This window comes from Pleurodeles waltl, chromosome 4_1 (assembly GCF_031143425.1).
Source record: "Pleurodeles waltl isolate 20211129_DDA chromosome 4_1, aPleWal1.hap1.20221129, whole genome shotgun sequence".
NCBI lineage: Eukaryota > Metazoa > Chordata > Amphibia > Caudata > Salamandridae > Pleurodeles > Pleurodeles waltl.
This window is the reverse complement of record NC_090442.1, coordinates 289196579-289213922: the sequence shown is the minus strand read 5'-3', so window position 1 is coordinate 289213922 and position 17344 is coordinate 289196579. Positions and strand designations below refer to the sequence as shown.

Below are 17344 nucleotides of genomic sequence, written 5' to 3'. Positions count from 1 at the left end.
ATTTATCCACCCCTATACTCTACCATCGACCCATCCACTTTGTTTTTCTGACACCCATCCACTCTGCCATCCATCTATCCACTGCCATTCATCCATCAATTCATCCACTTGGCCGTCCATCCTCCATTCATCCACTCTGTCATCAATCCATTTATTATTCCTCCATCTATAGACTGCCATGCAGCTATCCTTCCACCCATCCTCTCTGCCATTCAACCATCCATCCACCCAACCACTATGCCATCTTGCCGTCCATCCATCCATCCATCCATCCAACCATCCATCCATGCATCCATCTATCCATACCCTCATCCACTCTAACACCCATCTACTCTGCCATACATCCACCCAACCACTTTACTACCCACTCACTCTGCTGTCCACCCATTCACCCACTTTGCCATCAATGAATCTACTCTGTCATCCAAACATCCACTTGTCAACTCTGCCATCTCTACCACCCAGCCACCCATCCACTATCAGCCTTCCACCCTGATATCCATCTATCTTCTATTGACTCTACCATCCATTTACTCACCTTTTCTCCCACCCAGTCATCCATCTCTTTACTCTGCCATCCTTTTGCCTATCCATCTGATCCATTCAGTTCTATCATCCATCCATTTATCCATTCATCCTTTATTCTGCTATCCTTTTATCTGTCCACCCCGACCCATCCAACCCTTTACTCTGCCATCCTTTCACCTGTTCATCCACCTATCCATTCACTCATCCATCCATCCCTTTACTCTACCCTCCTTTCACTTGTCATTCCACCTATCCATTCACTCACACATGCAGCCATCGATCCGTTTACCACCCTTTCACCTGTCCATCCACCTATCATTCACTCATCCTTTCACCCACTCATTCATCCACATATTCATCCACCTCCTCATTCACACATACTTCCTTCTTTACACCCTTCCTTGCAATATTCCATCTGCCTTTCTCAGTTCTATTTACCCAGCAGTCATTTTCCCTGCTCCTGCTTGCTCTTCTATTGGCGTTTTATTCCAGCGTTAATGTATAAGGTGCAGTAAGTGCAGACCACAGCCGCACATTGACTCAGGAGCTTTTTCTCTGAAGTGCGGCTATAGCAGGGAGTTGCGCATATTTACAGTAAGATGCAGGTAGTGCGAGACTGAGCAACAGGTTTGTTCACAAGTTTTATCTATGCGCTGCAAATGGTGCACATGTTGCACAGCAACCCGAGCACAGGCAAAGCAAGGCTGTATGTTTTAACCATGAGTATAATTACAGTCAATAAATGTTTAATGCAACATAAATGAAGCAAATGATTATGAACGTGGACAAAAATTATAGCGGAAAAAAAACGACATTAAAAAAAAATCATTAATTATTCTCTATTGCCCACTGATTAACAACATTGATTTGGTGGTTTTAATTGCATATTTTCGAGGCAACAATTTTCGGTGGCTTTCCCTTTGACTTTTTATTAATTTAATAAATTGTTCCCCTCATTGATGCTATTGGCTTTGCATGTTTTTTTATAACTGGGAGTACATATCTTTACGGAGAAGTCTCGAAAAGGGCAAAATTGCTATAATTCAACTAGCCCTTCCAAACCTGCCTCTTTACTTCCTATCCAGTACACCCAACCAACCAAGTCTAACTTTCTGTTCAACATGAAGAAAGGCTCTGATTTCCTACGAGACCGTACCACTTCATCTCAGCAAACTGGCACTATTCCCAAGAAATCTAACACTAATGCTTTAATCAAGTGATCAAAAAAGGACCTTGACTCGCCTACTAAACTGTCTACTCCTCTGACCCTGCATGATGTCATGGAGAAACTACGGGTTTTAAAACCCTTTATGATAGACACAAATACCTCCCTCCAATGAATTGAAGAAAAATGGACCCTACATGATCAGCGTATTTGAACTCTGGAACACAGAGTGAGCAAACTTGAGAATTTGTCTCCTACTACTTCTCAGATAACTAAGGACATTATCCAACTCAAACTTCTTACAGAGAACTTGGAAAATAGGAATAGGAGGAATAATCCTCACCTCTTTGGCATTCCTGAGGGCTCAGAGGGTCCTAACACGATTACATTCCTGCAATCAGCGATTCCCTCCATTTTAATTATCCAGTTCCCCTCCCTTCTATCCATTCAGCGGGTCCACCGTCTTGGTCCACGTCCATCTTCAGGCAGTAACTCTCGCCCTAGAGCAATCATCATCCTGTTTCTGCAATTTATGGACCTAATGCACTTACTCTCTGTCGACAAGAAGGCCTAATCTTTACAGTGGTCAGGTCATAGGGTATTTTTCACACAAGATATCTCCCCTTTGACAGCAACTCACAGAAAACAGTTTCTTGATCTTCGACCTCAACTGAGATCCATGAATAACCCCTGTGGTCTACTACACATGTGTCTCTTCAAAATCACCTCTAAGGACAAGTCCTATTCTTTTCAAGAACCCACAGACTTGTAATACTTCATCAACTATCATAAATCAGACCCCATGGATGTAGGAGCATCATCTATAAGAAGACTCTTCTCACGTTTTAAACTTCAGATGTTCATTTTTGTTGTTCTTAAATAGAATTTTACAGCTTTGTCTTTCTTTCCTCCTTCCATTGTTATATTCTCTTTTGGATAATCTTGGTGTACATGATAATGTTTATTGATACCTATTTACTTAATGCTAGTTATTAATTGTTTTCCATATGTTTCTTTTCCCTTGTTTCAGTTGGACGCCGTTGTGGATTCCTCATGTTGTCTTCTCCCTCTCAACTGCTCATATCATCCTATATGTTATCCTTCTTATATTTAATGGTTTGATATTTTCTTTTAGCTGTTACACTTAGTAGAATTTTGAAAATGTTGTTGTTCAGTATATCTGCATTAGATTTAATTACTTGCTTCTTCTGTCCTGTTTCCATATATCCTCTTTCTCTCTTACTGCTCACAATTTGCTGGAGCTATGCCCATCTTCTCAGGTGTTCCGCTATCCATTTCCTTATGGGGAATCCTCTTTGACTTTCTTTTCTTCTTCTCCTGCATCAACGGACCTTGGTCCTTGTGATGCCATATTTATGTATATCCCATTATCGAAGGATGTGGGTCTTCACTGCTCTCTTTGCTCTCTGCTTCTACTCTCTTTCTCCTTTTCTATTTCATTTTTCCTGAAATATATGCTATGCCTTGTAAATTTACCTAATCGATAACTGTATATATTATTTTCTAATTCAATGCAACTTAGGACAGTTTCTTGGAATGTAAAGGGGCTTACAAACCCTGTTAAACATCAGTGTGTCTTATCTCATCTTCCTTGTTTGAAATGTATTGCTTTGTTTCAGGAAACTCACCTCAATGACCTAGAAGCAGCTAAGCTAAAAAAGCAGTGGGCTACTGATTTTTTGTATTCCACTTCCAATCCCAAAAAAAAACAGAGTTTTAATTCTATGCCACTAATCTTCACATCCCATCATACCCTCTCATCACCACAACTCAGAGGGAAGATGTTTAGTAGTTACACTTACAATTGGGGACATCAAACTCTCAATTTATATGGTCCTACTCACCCAGATACCAATTTCTGAAATACATATCACATAGTCTTGGAGAACATGCTTCTGACAATCTGTTAGTTCTGTGTGATCCCTTTTTAGATAAACACTCTAATTCCCACTTCATTCCCCATGCCTCACCCAAGGCCTTTAAACCCCTAATTTCCCAGCACTCATTCTGCGATTCATGGCAGTTTATATAATCCTGATCTACTAGAATATTCATCTTATTCTCCTATGTATCAATCTCAAGCACACCTGGATTATATATTTTTGGGCAAAAGTTTAATGCAACATGTAATCAATTTGGTGATAGGATGTATACTAATTTCAGGTCACACTCCAGTGTTAACTGATATTCTTTCCAGCAGTCCTATCAAATCTTGGTAATTTGTTACTCTTTGACACTGTTTTCCTCAAATCTTATACTGTTTTCATCAATTAATTCTTTCATTTTAATGACAATGATCAGACACCATTTCCTTCAGTGTGGGACACCCCTAAGACTGCCTCAAGAGGTTTCATAATAGGTTTCCTTCATTCCAAGAAAAAAACTGGTCAACAGAAATCTGCTTCTATTTTGGCTCATATCAAATCTCTAGAACATGAGTACTATACTAGTAAACATCACAGGTCTAACCTAGATGCCTTAATTAATGCTAAGATCAGGTTTAACACATTTTCTATTTAACAGACATGTGGCACTCTTCTTAAAATTAATTCCAAGTATTATGGGAGCAATAATAGAACAGGTTCCCTCCTTGCCCATTACTTAAAAGGCAGACAGAAAAAATCAGCAATCAAGTCCATCATTGCACAAAGAGGACAACTTGTCTTCAGAGATCTGGATATTGTGGCATGTTTCGCCTCTTACTACAAGGACCTATATTCCCCAGAACACTATCAGGTTAGATTTTTGCCACATATTTCTCCAATCTTAAACCAAGAACTATAGCATCCCTAGATCTTTCCATCCTGGAACTTCCCCTTCAGATTGAAGATATCTACTCAGCTGCCCAATATCCTCTAAAAAGTAAAGCCACTAACCCCAATGGTTTCACAGTAGAATTTGAACTTTCTTTTGCTCAGCTTTTATTTCCTAAACTCTTGAAGCTCTTTACCTAATTCATCAATTCCAATTGTGCTTCTGGCCCCTATTCTGAGGCTACCATTTGCTTAATTCCCAAGAAGGACCGTGACTTGATTCAATGTAAAAATTACAGGTCTACTTCCCTTCATGCCTAATCTTATTGCTGTCTATCAATTTGGCTTTATTCCTAACAGAAATGTAACAGACAACTCTTGAACCTTCTTAAATATTGGTGCTTGTCAATGGTATAAGATCTCCTTACTTCCCTCTACAAAGAGGAACGCGTCAAGGATGCCCTTTATCACCTTTACTATTTGTTTTAGCACTAGACACCTTTCTTCACCAGTTGATAACCTCTGCAAATTTTACTGGTTTCGAAATTCATGATACTCATATCAAATTCAAAGCCTATGCAGATGGCTTTCTTCTCTTTATGTCCTGCCCTGATAGATCTCTTCCTGCTTTCCTTCATAAACTTGCTCTTTATTCGTACGTATCAGGCTATACATTAAACATAAATACAACAGTTGCATTACCCTTAAATAAATACTGCTCTAAAGCTATTTATGAGGAAGCAGGTCTCTCCTGGAACTCTATCAAGATTAAATGCTTAGGAATAAGGTATAGGAACACTCTTAAGAATACAGTTAAAACTAACTCAGAAATCCTATCAGAAAGACTATTGACTTTTTCTCAGAATTGGTCTCTGTTATATCTTTCCTTGTGAGGTCGTCTTGACATCATCAAAATTATGTTTTTCCCTATAATCAATTTTCACCTTATGATGCTCCTTGTTCATTTATCTAAAAGCTTTTTCACAATTCAAAAAATTATTTTCAAGTTCCTCTGGCATGGTAAACCTCCTAGAGTTGCGTTATCCAGAGCTATAATAGCACCTTTTTCACACAATCATATTCTTTTTATGTCCAATCCTCCTAGGTACTGGCTTCCTAACACCATTCCTCATGCATATACCCTTTCCAAACTGTATTATGTTTTCACTTTATCTCCCATTGATCAATTCCTTAACATCCCTATTTGGTATAATATTTTTGGTTAAAAAGAGGGAGAACTTTATTCTGGAAGACCTGGCTAAAAAAAGGCATCTTACTGATTTCTCAACTCTATAGTGCAGGTTCTCATATTCCCTTTTCTAAACTATCTTCAATTTAAAATCTTATTTCCCATACACTCCCAATAGCATGAATTGTGTAATCTGATTCACAAAACTATTTTGCAACAATTCCTTTCAGACATATCTCATTCCTGCTTCCCTTCTCACCCTATCACCAAGATGATCCACTGTAAAGCAGTTTCTGCTTGACAGTGGATCATATAAGCTTCTGACTACACCTGACCTTAACAGACCCAAAACACATATTGAGACGTTATGGGAGACTGATTTTGGTATCTCTTGGCCTATTGAAACTTGGGATAAAATTTGGAAGAAAATTCACTCCACTGTACGCACTGCTAGTTTAACGCAAACACTTTACTTTTTTTACAACAGACTTTTCTATACTCCTGCCCACCTCTTCAAACTCAAAATTACACAACATGACCCTTGCTGGCGATGTCATACTCAATCAAAGTACAGACTTCTCTATGTTTTTTCATGTCTAACTCAGTCTACATTCCGGCTGTTAGTACGACAGTGCATTATTGATATTATTCAAATGCACATACCCTTTACACATTGTTTACTTTTCTTAGGTAGTGCTAATTTCTTTTGGTGCTCAAACACAGTACTTGGTAAACTACTTGACCTACTGCTGTCTATAGATAATTCTGTTCTCACCTCTAATTGGGAATCTTCTGACAAGCTTAATCTTCTGACATGGTGGTATTTAGTTTGTTACCACCACAGGCTAGACATCTATAAGACCGATTTACTACAGTTATCTATAAGACATACCCAGTTATGGATGCCACTTACTACTTACTTTTCACTTTTTGCTAAGGGACATGTGTCTGTGTCTACCTGATTGAATACCCATTTAAGACACAAGTTATATATGTTAATGTTTTGCACAGTTCAAATCTTTAAAAATGTTGTTGAATTAACTATCAAAGTTCATCGCTTCTGCCTTCTATTTTCTCAAGGCCATATGTAACTACCTTTCTTTCTATTTATTTCCCCCTTCTACCTTTCCTTCTCATTTTCAGTGTGCTTTCTTGTTACTTGTAACAAGTTATTGTTAGTATATCTTCTGCATTATTGTATATTAATCTTTAATCTGATAATTTAATGTTCATAGATGTATAACTTCTTATGATTTAAAATATATATTTTTTTAATCAAAAGTTGCTGGGCATGCAGATAGCGGTATTGAAAAACCAAGCATGTCAAACATATTTTTTTAAACAAAATGTGTTCAACTTGAGAATGTATTATTAGCACATCCGCACCGAATGGGTCAGAACAAGTTTGATGAGGCCCGTGGCTTCACTTTGTTATTTTGTTGCAATTTTCTCATTATTTTATCCAGTGCTTCCTCCAATGACAGGAGCTCTGGGGCCTAGCCTCTCTCCCTCACTATTATACCTGACACTAATCACCAAATGTTCAGCCAAAACACTCCTGCTTCATTAGAATGCATTTGCTGCTGGTGCTCAACTCCATCAACCGAGTTAATACTGTCTCGTCCTCCTGCTTCCACACAGCACTCCTGCTCCAAAAGATCTTCAAGTGCATCCCCATTGATTCAAGAACAGTCACCCAACTAAGGCAATGCACTCTACGCAGGTACCACCCAGAAGGTCCAAAAGAAGATGCAAAGAATCCATAATGCCACCGCAAGATTTATCCTGGACAACCCTCACCATAGCCACACCTCCGGGCACCAGAGAGGCCTACACTAGCTCCTGATCAACAAAAGAATCACCTTCAAGCTACTCACGCACGCCTACAAGGCCCTCCACAACATTGGACCAGCATACCTCAACCACAGCCTTGCCTTCCACACGTTCACCAGACAACTCTGTTTCACTCACCTGGCCCTGGCCACCATCCCACGGATCCGCAAGACCACAGCAAGAAGAAGATCCTTCTCCTACCTTGCCGCTAAGACCTAGAACTCTCTTCCTCTTCATCTCAGGCAACCTTCCTCTCTGCCTCAATTCAGGAAGGATCTCACGACCTGGCTCTTTGACTGAACTGGCCATTCAGTGCTTCAACTGAGCTGCAGATCCCCCACCAACACCCTGAGACCCGAACGGGTGATTAGCCACACTTTATAAGATTCCTAATTGATTGATTGAAAATTCGGCTGCGCAGTTGGAGTTGGATGGTGTGGTTCAGACGCATCTTTGTATGCCACTTACACCAGATTGCATGTCTAAAAATATTAGCAAAACCAAATAGCTCTGCATGAGCTATTTGGCTTTGTTAATGATTTTTTGTGGAGGACAGGAGGGCCAGATGGGGCTTATGGGGGCCCCTTTATTCACCCGACACCATCCGCATCTCTGAGCACTTTTCTTGGGGTCAAGACAGTGCCACAAGCCCCCTGTCTCCCCTGGAATAGGAAATTGTTGCCCTTGGCCCCGTTGACCTCCTAGAACAGCTGGGAAGAGGGCCCGGAGCAGCGAAACACCAGCGAAGCACCTGAAGGGCATGGCTTAGAGGTAAGCAGCCCACTGCCAATGCTGGCGGGGATTTCGGCCCACAGGAAGCAGCACTGAGACGGCACGCAGTGGGGGCCCCACGGGCCTCTGGGGCCCGTGTTGGAGTGATTGTGCCTGTCAGTGGCCCCAGTGGTGAAGGTAAGGACCTGGGCTTTGAAGATGATGCAGCCCCCCCGAGCACGTAAGGAAGATGAAAAGGATGCAAGTGGCTGGAGGGGACACCTGCACCGCGATTTGGGGATTCAAGACCAGTGCAAGTAACACGGGCAGGACACTGTGTGCTGAGGGGGCCATAAGTGGGGAGGCACTACCCACGATGAGCGTCGTGCGTCACGAGGGTGTCTCGCTGCAGGTTCTCAGACCTCAGAGGTGAAACGGGGATTTACAGCTGGATGCCTGAGTGCTCTGCCATCCATTGGAACAGTGTGAGAGGGGATATCTTGTGTGACGTAGGAGGCAACGGTGGAGTCTTGGTTAGAAGGCAGACAGTGGCTGGACTAAGGGGCCTAGACTGCCTTGGACTGTAGCTGTTTTGTCTCACCCTCTTACCCCCCCCTAGTGATTCTCACCATGGTCAGTGTGAGAAGTTGTTGGGTTCCCCAGCAGCCACTGTGGCCCGGAAGGCCTGGTCGCATGATGGGGAAGGTCAAGGCTGTGCCCCCTGCCCAAGGGAAAATAGATAATTTACTTGCTTAACAGCTGATAAAAGAGAGAATGATGGGGATGGATGCAGCTGGCTGGTGCGCCTGGCGATACTACAGTGTCAACTCTCCAGGCCATCCAGGAGTCCAGGTCATCAAAATTGGGGAACTCAAAAGGACTTATCCCTTTTTTATATTGTTTTTAATGTTGTTGCAATATGCTTGTATAACTGTATATAATGGTTGTATTTTTGTACTTTTTATCTGGACTTCAGTTAAGTTCCAAAACATAAATAAATAAATTAGCCCTTTTATGCCAAGACCTCCGCAACACAGTCAAGAGAGTCTCGGAGGTGGAGCTGAGGCTGTCTGTAGTGAAGGACTCGATGAAGGCCCATCAGGTTGCCGTGGCTGACCTCTAGCACAGGGTCATCCTTTTGGAGACCAGGGCTGAGGATGCAGAGGGCAGATCCAGGAAGAACAACATCCATATAGTGGGGGTCCTGGATCGAACTAAGGGACCCTGGCCCACTGCCTTCATAATGGACTGGCTCTGATCATGGGTACCCAGGGACACTGTGTCTGCCTGCTTTGAGGTAGAGCGGTCGCACAGATCCCTTGCAGCCAGGCATCTCCGGGAGCCCCACCAATAATAGTGAGACTCCTGAACTTTGTTGACAGAGATGTCATTCATAGGGAGGCCCATGCGCTTGGGGAGTTGCACTGTGGGGCTGCCAGAGTTATGCTTTTCCCAGGCTATACACTTAAGGTACAGCAGCAATGCCACACATTCCAGGCAGTTAAAGAAAAGTTCAGGACCATGCAAATCAAATACATGCTGCAGTTCTTGGCCCGCCTCAAAGTCATCCATAACAAAGGTACTCTGTTCTTTGACACTCCTGAAAGTGCATGGGCCTGGTTGGAGGAACATCTGGTTCTCTGACCTGAGGCAGTGTGGTTGCAGGCCACCCCCGCAAAGAGGTGTCCAACTCACCATGGCAGCAACTGCTGCAACGCACTAGGAAGGACAGACGGTGAAACAGCTAGGAAGAAGTCACGCCATACTGTGCGCAGAAACCGAGAACGACCTTGATTGCCGGCTCCCTGGACCATGAGGGGATGTGGGTGGGGGAGGGGCAACATGAGAACTGCTGGGTCCGGGCAGAGGTTCCAATCTGCTTTTCTTCACAACATGCTTGGAGTGTTTTCTTTTGGCAGTTACTGGTGGGGGAACTTTAGCAACACAAAAGGATGATGTACGATGGACGGAGTGTTGAAACTTTTCAACCACTCACCCCCAGTCACAAATCTGTGTTTAATCCATTGTTCTTTTGCTCACCATGCCACCCCAGTTTGGACCCAGCCAGATGCAAATCAGTTAGTGATGGGGGGGCCACAGGAGGTTCGCCCCTGAAAACTGCTTTAACTATTGGGGAGTTATGGATGAGTTTGCAGTTGGGAAACAGATGCTTCAAGGGGGGAAGTGTAGGGTGGAGGTTGGGCCAGTATACTGTTTCTGCCTGTTCCAGACCATCTGAAATTTTGGTATTGGACGTTTCTGTTTTCTTGTGTTAGACACTGTTGGAAATCGGGTCCCTAGTTGGCAGAGGTATACAACCTTGTCCAAGAAGGGACCACAACCCTAGTCAGGGTAAGTCACAACACAACCCAACTTATTATGTGCTCACCCTCCAGTAGTTTGGCACAGAACAACCATGCTTAACTTAGAAGGCAATGTGTACAGTATTTGTGTAATAACTCCTAACTCAGTGAAAACACCACAAAAATACACCACACAGGTTTAGAAAAATAGATAATATTTATTGAATATAATAAGGTCAGAACAATGAAAATCAAATATACACAAGTAAAGTAATGAATTTTTAAAGATTAAATTCCACTAAAGCGTTTAGAAACTCAATAGCTCCAACAGGGACTAACACAACATCGCTGACAGAGTTGTTTTCAATAATCCGACACGACTGGCGCCAGTCACGGACCCCAAAGTACAGTACCTTTGAAAACAAAGAAACAAAGATGCTGCATGGAGTCATTGAGATGAAGAACCGCTGGAGATGGTGGAGCGTCCAGGGAGGTGAGGCGTCGGTTCTGTACAGTGAAGCAGGGGAGGCAAGGCATCAGGTCCATCCGGTTGCAGAGGGAGCTGGTGCCGCGTCAGTGGTGAGTCATCAGTTCCTTGTGGTTGATGAATGCAGTCGGTCAAGACGTGATAAGTTGACTTCGCAGTGTTGCGATTACACTGTGTGATCTCATTGCAGGCCGTGGTCGTTGCGTGCAGCGATGTCCACGGAGTGGGAGCAGGCTGCGTCGTCGGTACTGGTGTCGCTGAAGTCATTCCTGGCAGCGCTGAAGTCAGAAAACTAGCTAATAGCTAGCAGGTGAGGTCTTTGCTGTCCCTGAGACTACAGGACAGGAGCAAGCTCAAGCCAAGCCCTTGGAGTGCACTTTTGGGGAAGTCAAAGGCCAGCAGGGCAGCAGGGCAATAAGCAGGGCAGGAGTTCTTCCCAGCAAAGCAGGCTAGATGAGTCCTTTGGCCAGCCAGGCAGTTCCTCTGACAGGGTTCAGGTGTAGATCCAGAAGTGTCTGATTTTGTGGGGGTCAGAGACCCAGTTTATATACTCAAAAATGCCTTTGAAGTGGATGAAACTTCAAAGAGTGGTTTTGAAGTGCACAGGTTCCCGTTTCAGCCCAGTCCTGTCTGCCAGGATCCCTGTAGGGAGATATCAGTCCTTTGTGTGAGGGCAGGCCAGTGCCTTTAAAATGTAAGAGGGAGCCCCTCCACCCTTCCTGCCCAGGGAGACCCATTCAGTATGCAGATGGATGCAGATGTGACTGAGTGTCCTGTGTTTACGGTTGTCTGGGTGGAATGCACAAGGGGAGCTGTCAACCAGCATAGACCCAACGTGGATTGGAGACAGACTGTAAGGCACAGATGGCAGTAAGTGCAGAGAAATTCCCACTTTCTAAAAGTGGCATTTCTAACATAGTAATATTAAATCCAACTTAACCAGTAACCAGGATTTTCTACTACTATTCTGGCAATACTAAACATGACAGGGCTACTCCTCCCAGATCGGATTCTACCACTCAAAAGTATATGAAGGCAGTTCTAATGCCAGTCTGTGAGAGGTGCATGTCTCATAGTAGTGGTAGGTAAAACACATAGTACATGTCCTGCCTTTTACCTACATAACACCCTGCCCTATGGGTTACCTAGGGCCTACCTTATGGGTGTCTTATATGTAGAAGGGGAGTGTGGAAGGGCACAACAGCTAGCGAAGGGCAGGCTGGTGTTTGAGTCCCCCAGAACTACAACTAGAATGATGTCAACACGCATGGAAGGTTGTGCTGACGTCATGTGAATCAGGTGGACCATAGAAAAAACGGAAGAATTGGTGAGAGACGGCGGAGGAGACGAAGACGGCAGAGGAGACGGAGACACCGGAGGAAAGCACGCGGAAGAAAACGGAAAGAAAAGACACGGGACGACACAGAGACAAAACCGGACCAGAACACGAGAGCCAAGGAGCAGCAGAGAGGAACGGGGAAATCGAAGAAGCCAGCCATGTCCCAGGACGGACGTGGCTATTTCAGGTACAGTGCAGCTTGTGAGATCTACACAAGAAGTTGATAGGGGAAGGTCGGGAGGGGCCAGAGAGGGGTATGAGAGGCGGGGAAAAACAACCGATAAATCCTGGGCACAAACAGTGACAATCCCAACCACTCCATGCACGGGCCATAAAAAGGAAGGACGACTGGGGCAATCTGAATTTCTTTGAAAAGCACGGTGACCACGACAAGTATAAAAAACTTTAAGGCCTGCATTACGACCCCGGCGGACGGCAGTAAAATGAATAAAAGTACTACCAACAGGCTGGAGGTACTTGTCCCCATAATGTGACATTGGTGGTTTGGCTCAAGCCAAACCGCTACTGTATCACTCCGTCCGCCATGGCGGTAACATCCGCCGGGCTGGAGACTTCAGGGCCTAATTACTACCCTGGCGGACGGCAGGGGGTCCTCTGGCAGGAGACGGGGAGGGGTGCTGCTGCCAGCAGCGCGTCCGCCAGCAGAACACCGCTAGGCCGTATCATGTGTCATGATACGGTCTGGGGCGGTCTACTGGCATGGCACTGCTGCTGGCAGCAGCACCACCTTACCGCCATCCACCGCCATGGCCGCAGCCAAAACTCCACCATCCTTCTGGCAGAATTCCGGCTACGGTCATAATTTGGTGGACGGCTGGTAGCCGCGGCGACAGTCTTTTGCCGGCCTTTGCTGCAGCAGTAGGCAGTTTTTATCGCCAATGTTGTAATGAGGGCCTAAGTTTTTACACAACCTTAATTTTGTTCTCTGACCCACTGGCCAGCACTAAGCCTATAGAAATAGCTATATTTCACAAAGGAACCTCCTGACTAGCACATCCACCATTAATTATGAAGGAAAAGGAAGGAGAAAAATTATTTAAAAAATCACATAGCATAGTTGAATCACTTACCTGACAATGGCTTGTTGTTCTTCTTTCTCTCCTTTCCCTCGCTGGCTACCTGGGGTGGAATAGCGGAGAATTCCTGACAACCTAAAAGGAGAAAAGAAAGAAACTGTCTCACCAAGGAGAGGATGAGAACAACTATATAATAGACTGAACTTACAACTGAGTGGAAATCTTTTTCAAACACAAATAAAGACCTGTTTGAAGAGACTTATTTAGTGTGGGCTAGATTTGTAGGGATATATAAGCGCTGATAACCTCCTTTGACTCAAACCCTATGACAGGGAGTTTAAGGCTTTCCAAGTTTTTTTAAATGCCAAGTCAAAGTGGCAGTGAAACTGCACACATAGGCCTTGCAGTGGCAGGCTTGAGACATGGTTAAGGGGCTACTTAAGTGGGTGGCACAATCAGTGCTGCTGGCCTAGTAGCAGAATTTAATTTACAGGCCCTGGGCACATGTAGTGCACTTTACTAGGGACTTATAGAAAAATTAAATATGCCTATTGGGTAGAAACCAATATTGCCATGTTTAGGGGAGAGAGCATATGCACTTTAGCACTGGTCAGCAGTAGCAAAGCATGCAAAGTCCTAAAACCAGGACAAACAGGGTCAGAAAAATGGCGGGAAGCAGGCAAAAAGTGGGGGATAACCACCCTAACGCTGTCAGGTCTAATAGACACCCATGTGTTGAGAAGCCCCACTCCAATCTCCCCTAGGTGCCATTTAGTATCTGATTTAACGTAATGGGTAGAGATACAGCAATGGCCTCCCCACGTGAACACACTACAGTCAGTTGGAATTTGAATGGTCTCAATGACAAGATTAAGTGGTGGGCAGTTCTGGTGCATGCAAGGAGGCATCGTTCAACGATGCTCATGTTCAGGATGCGCACCTGCTGAGAACCAATTGCTCTTTTCTGGGAGACATGGCTAAACCAGAGGACACAATTTGGGTTACACAAAGGGATCAAGGGGGAGTGGCGATCCTACTGGAGAAGAAATTCCCATTAGCAGTACACAAGGTATGGATAGACCTGTTGGGGAGGTTTGTGATCAAAAGTGGGACACTTGAGGGGCAACTGTGGATTCTAAGGGTATATATGCACCTTCCAAATTACTCTCTGGGATGCTGGAGGCAGTCTCGCTCCCCCTTACTGAGGTCACGCCCAGATTCATTGCTAAGGGGCGACTTCAATGCAGTGATGGACCCGAGGTGGGACCCAACATCCGGCCTGAGGCTAGTCTGTTTTATGTGCCTTCATGATTTGGCAGACGCACTGGGACTGGTGGATGTGTGGAGATGGCATCACCACACTGAATGTCAGTACAAATTGTATTCTTCTTCGCCACAAGACCTCCTCCCATCTAAACTATACTTTGCTTCCCCCCTCAGAGGTGGGTTATGGCGCACAGACGCAGATTCTTCCTAGGGGTCTCTCGGACCATTCCTCAGTGCTGTTGGCCATTAGCAGGTAACCGGAGGGCTAGCGGGCCTCAGGAGGTTGAACGCCTGGTGGTTCCTTGATGGAGGGTATCTGGGAAGTTACAGTTAAGTACTTTGAAATGAACAAGGGCACTGTCTCCTGCCTTTTACTCTCTGTGAGGCTTTCAGAACGGTTTTCCAGGGAAGGTAATGTTGCACATCAGTAGACGTAACAGTCGCAGGGACGAAGAGCTACTACATGTCGAAGGTGACACTGCTGGGATGGAGCGGATAGCCATGGCCTCCCCCACTCCCCGCTGTGCAGTGGGACCTCGTGCAGGCCTGCTTGAACCTGAGGCAAAAGCTGCAAGTCTTAACAAAATTGTGCTGGTACCACATGCAAGGGCGACTGTATGAATTGGGAAACAAGGCTGACAACGGGCTCACGTTCATAGAGCTTTGTTACAGAGTTGCAGTCTGCGAAGGGTGAAATACTGAGTAAGTCGGACCTCCTAATGAGAGAATTTGCATCTCACTTCTAGACCTTGTTTGCCTCCCAGGACCCAGCAGCTCCAGAGCGGGACAACCCCATCATTGACTATTTCCCCTTCTGCAAACTTAACACTGAAGAGAGCAAAGATCTAGACCAACAGCTCACTGCTGCAGAAATTCAACAAGCAGTATCTTCTATGCCCTCAAGGAAGACTCCTGGCCCGAATGGCTTCCCATTGGAGTGGTATAAAAAGGATTCCTCCTTATTGATCCACTACCTCCTACCACTCGTGAAGATGCCTATGAGCGAGGGGAGCTCTCCCGGGATCTCTCGGAGGTGACCATAACAGTGATTCTGAAGTCCAGAAAGCCCCCAGAGGACTGTGAGTCCTACAACCCCATCTCCCTCATTAACCTGGAAGTGAAAATCCTGGCCAAGATACTGGCTATACGCCTGGCCATGGCGATACGCTTGGTGGTCCTCCCTGAGCAAAACAGCTTTATGCCAGGGAGGAGCATCAGGTGATGTCTTTGGCGGCTGCACTCGGTGCCAGCTGTGCATAGACGAAATTCAGGATGACGCAGCACTGTTGTTGGTTGACACACAGCAGGTGTTTGACATGGTGCGGTGCATTGGCCCTTCCTCCTGGCTGTTCTTCAGAAGATGCAGTTTGACCCAAGCTTTAGGAAGTGAGTGTCTCTTCTATACACATCTGTGGGTCCAGGTCTGAGTAAATGGAGCCCTGTCACAAACATTCCTCATAGAGAGAAGGACGAGGCAGTGATGCCTGCTCTCCCCAATATTGTTTGTGTGGTGGCAGAGCCTCTGGTGGAGCTCACCTAGGAAAATTCTAGACTGGGCACCTTTAAGTGGAGGGAGGGAATAGAAGATCACACCTCCTTTTATGTCGATTATATGATACTTTTTCTGAAAAGACCCAGTGAGATGATCCCACGGGTTATGGAGAAACTTACGATCTATGGGGACGCCTCAGGGCTCAAGGTTAATTTGGGGAAATCAATCCTGGTGCCCCTATAGAAGGATGGGTGGACTCCTGTTTGAAAGTGGCTGGTGATAATTTCCGTTATCTGGGTATGACAATGGCCCTCATTTGAGTGGAGCTATTGGGAATTCAATGTTGCCCCACTACTGGTCAGGATATGGCAGGACAGGGGCATGGGGTTGAAACTGCCCCTCTCGATCACAGGCAGGGTTGCCCTCTTCAAGATGGTGGCCCTCCCCTGCTTTTTAAACACAGTACAATACTATCCATACCCACTGCCACCTACTTTCTTCACAGATCTGCAAGCTCAAAGTACCAGCTTCTTATGGATAGGCAAGGCCCCCAAAGTCTCCTTTGAAATGCAGATTCTCCCCGTTTGAGGCGAGACTGGGCTGGGCCAACGTCAGGTTGTATTACTGGGCTTCACAGCTGATCAATATCAATGACTAGTTCTGGACAGAAAGAGATGAGCCTGCTCATAATTTGGAGTTGGAGCTGCTCGCCTACATGGGGTACTCTTGTTACTGTATGGCAGATCCCCTCCTACCTTGTTACTGCCCTTCAGCTGGATTTCTATGCAATGCTAGCAGTACATTTCGCCACATGAAATGGTATTTCACTCTTATGACAGTAGCCCCCCTTTGGCACGGGATGTGGCTGTCCGAATTGGACAAACTGGTTGAATTCCGCACCTAGAACCTCACTGGTACAGCTACACTGTGGGATGTCTGGGGGGAGTGGTGTAGGAGGCTGGCCTGGCTTGTAGTGGGTACCTTAGATACTTACACCTTATACTAGGTCAAGTTATCCCTTATTAGTGAAATGTAGTAGTGTTCTAGCAGCTTAGGCTGATAGAGGTAGCTGTAGCAGAGCAGCTTACGCTGAACTAGGAGACATGCAAAGCTCCTGCAATACCACTATAGTTACACAGTACTCATACATATTAAAAGACAATACTCAGGGTTACCAAAAATAAATGTACTTTATTTTATTGACACAAGGCCAAAAATAT

The 17344-nt window shown here is 44.9% G+C and overlaps 1 protein-coding gene across 1 annotated transcript in view; it reads right to left on the bottom strand.

Moving 5' to 3' along the window:
- TMEM19 (transmembrane protein 19) overlaps nucleotides 1–17344 on the bottom strand; it is a 547743-nt gene that overhangs the window by 266740 nt on the left and 263659 nt on the right. Inside the window, exon 4 of the mRNA XM_069228349.1 lies at nucleotides 13421–13501. The gene's annotated coding sequence lies outside the window, so the exon portion shown is untranslated. The remainder of the gene's footprint in view (nucleotides 1–13420; nucleotides 13502–17344) is intronic.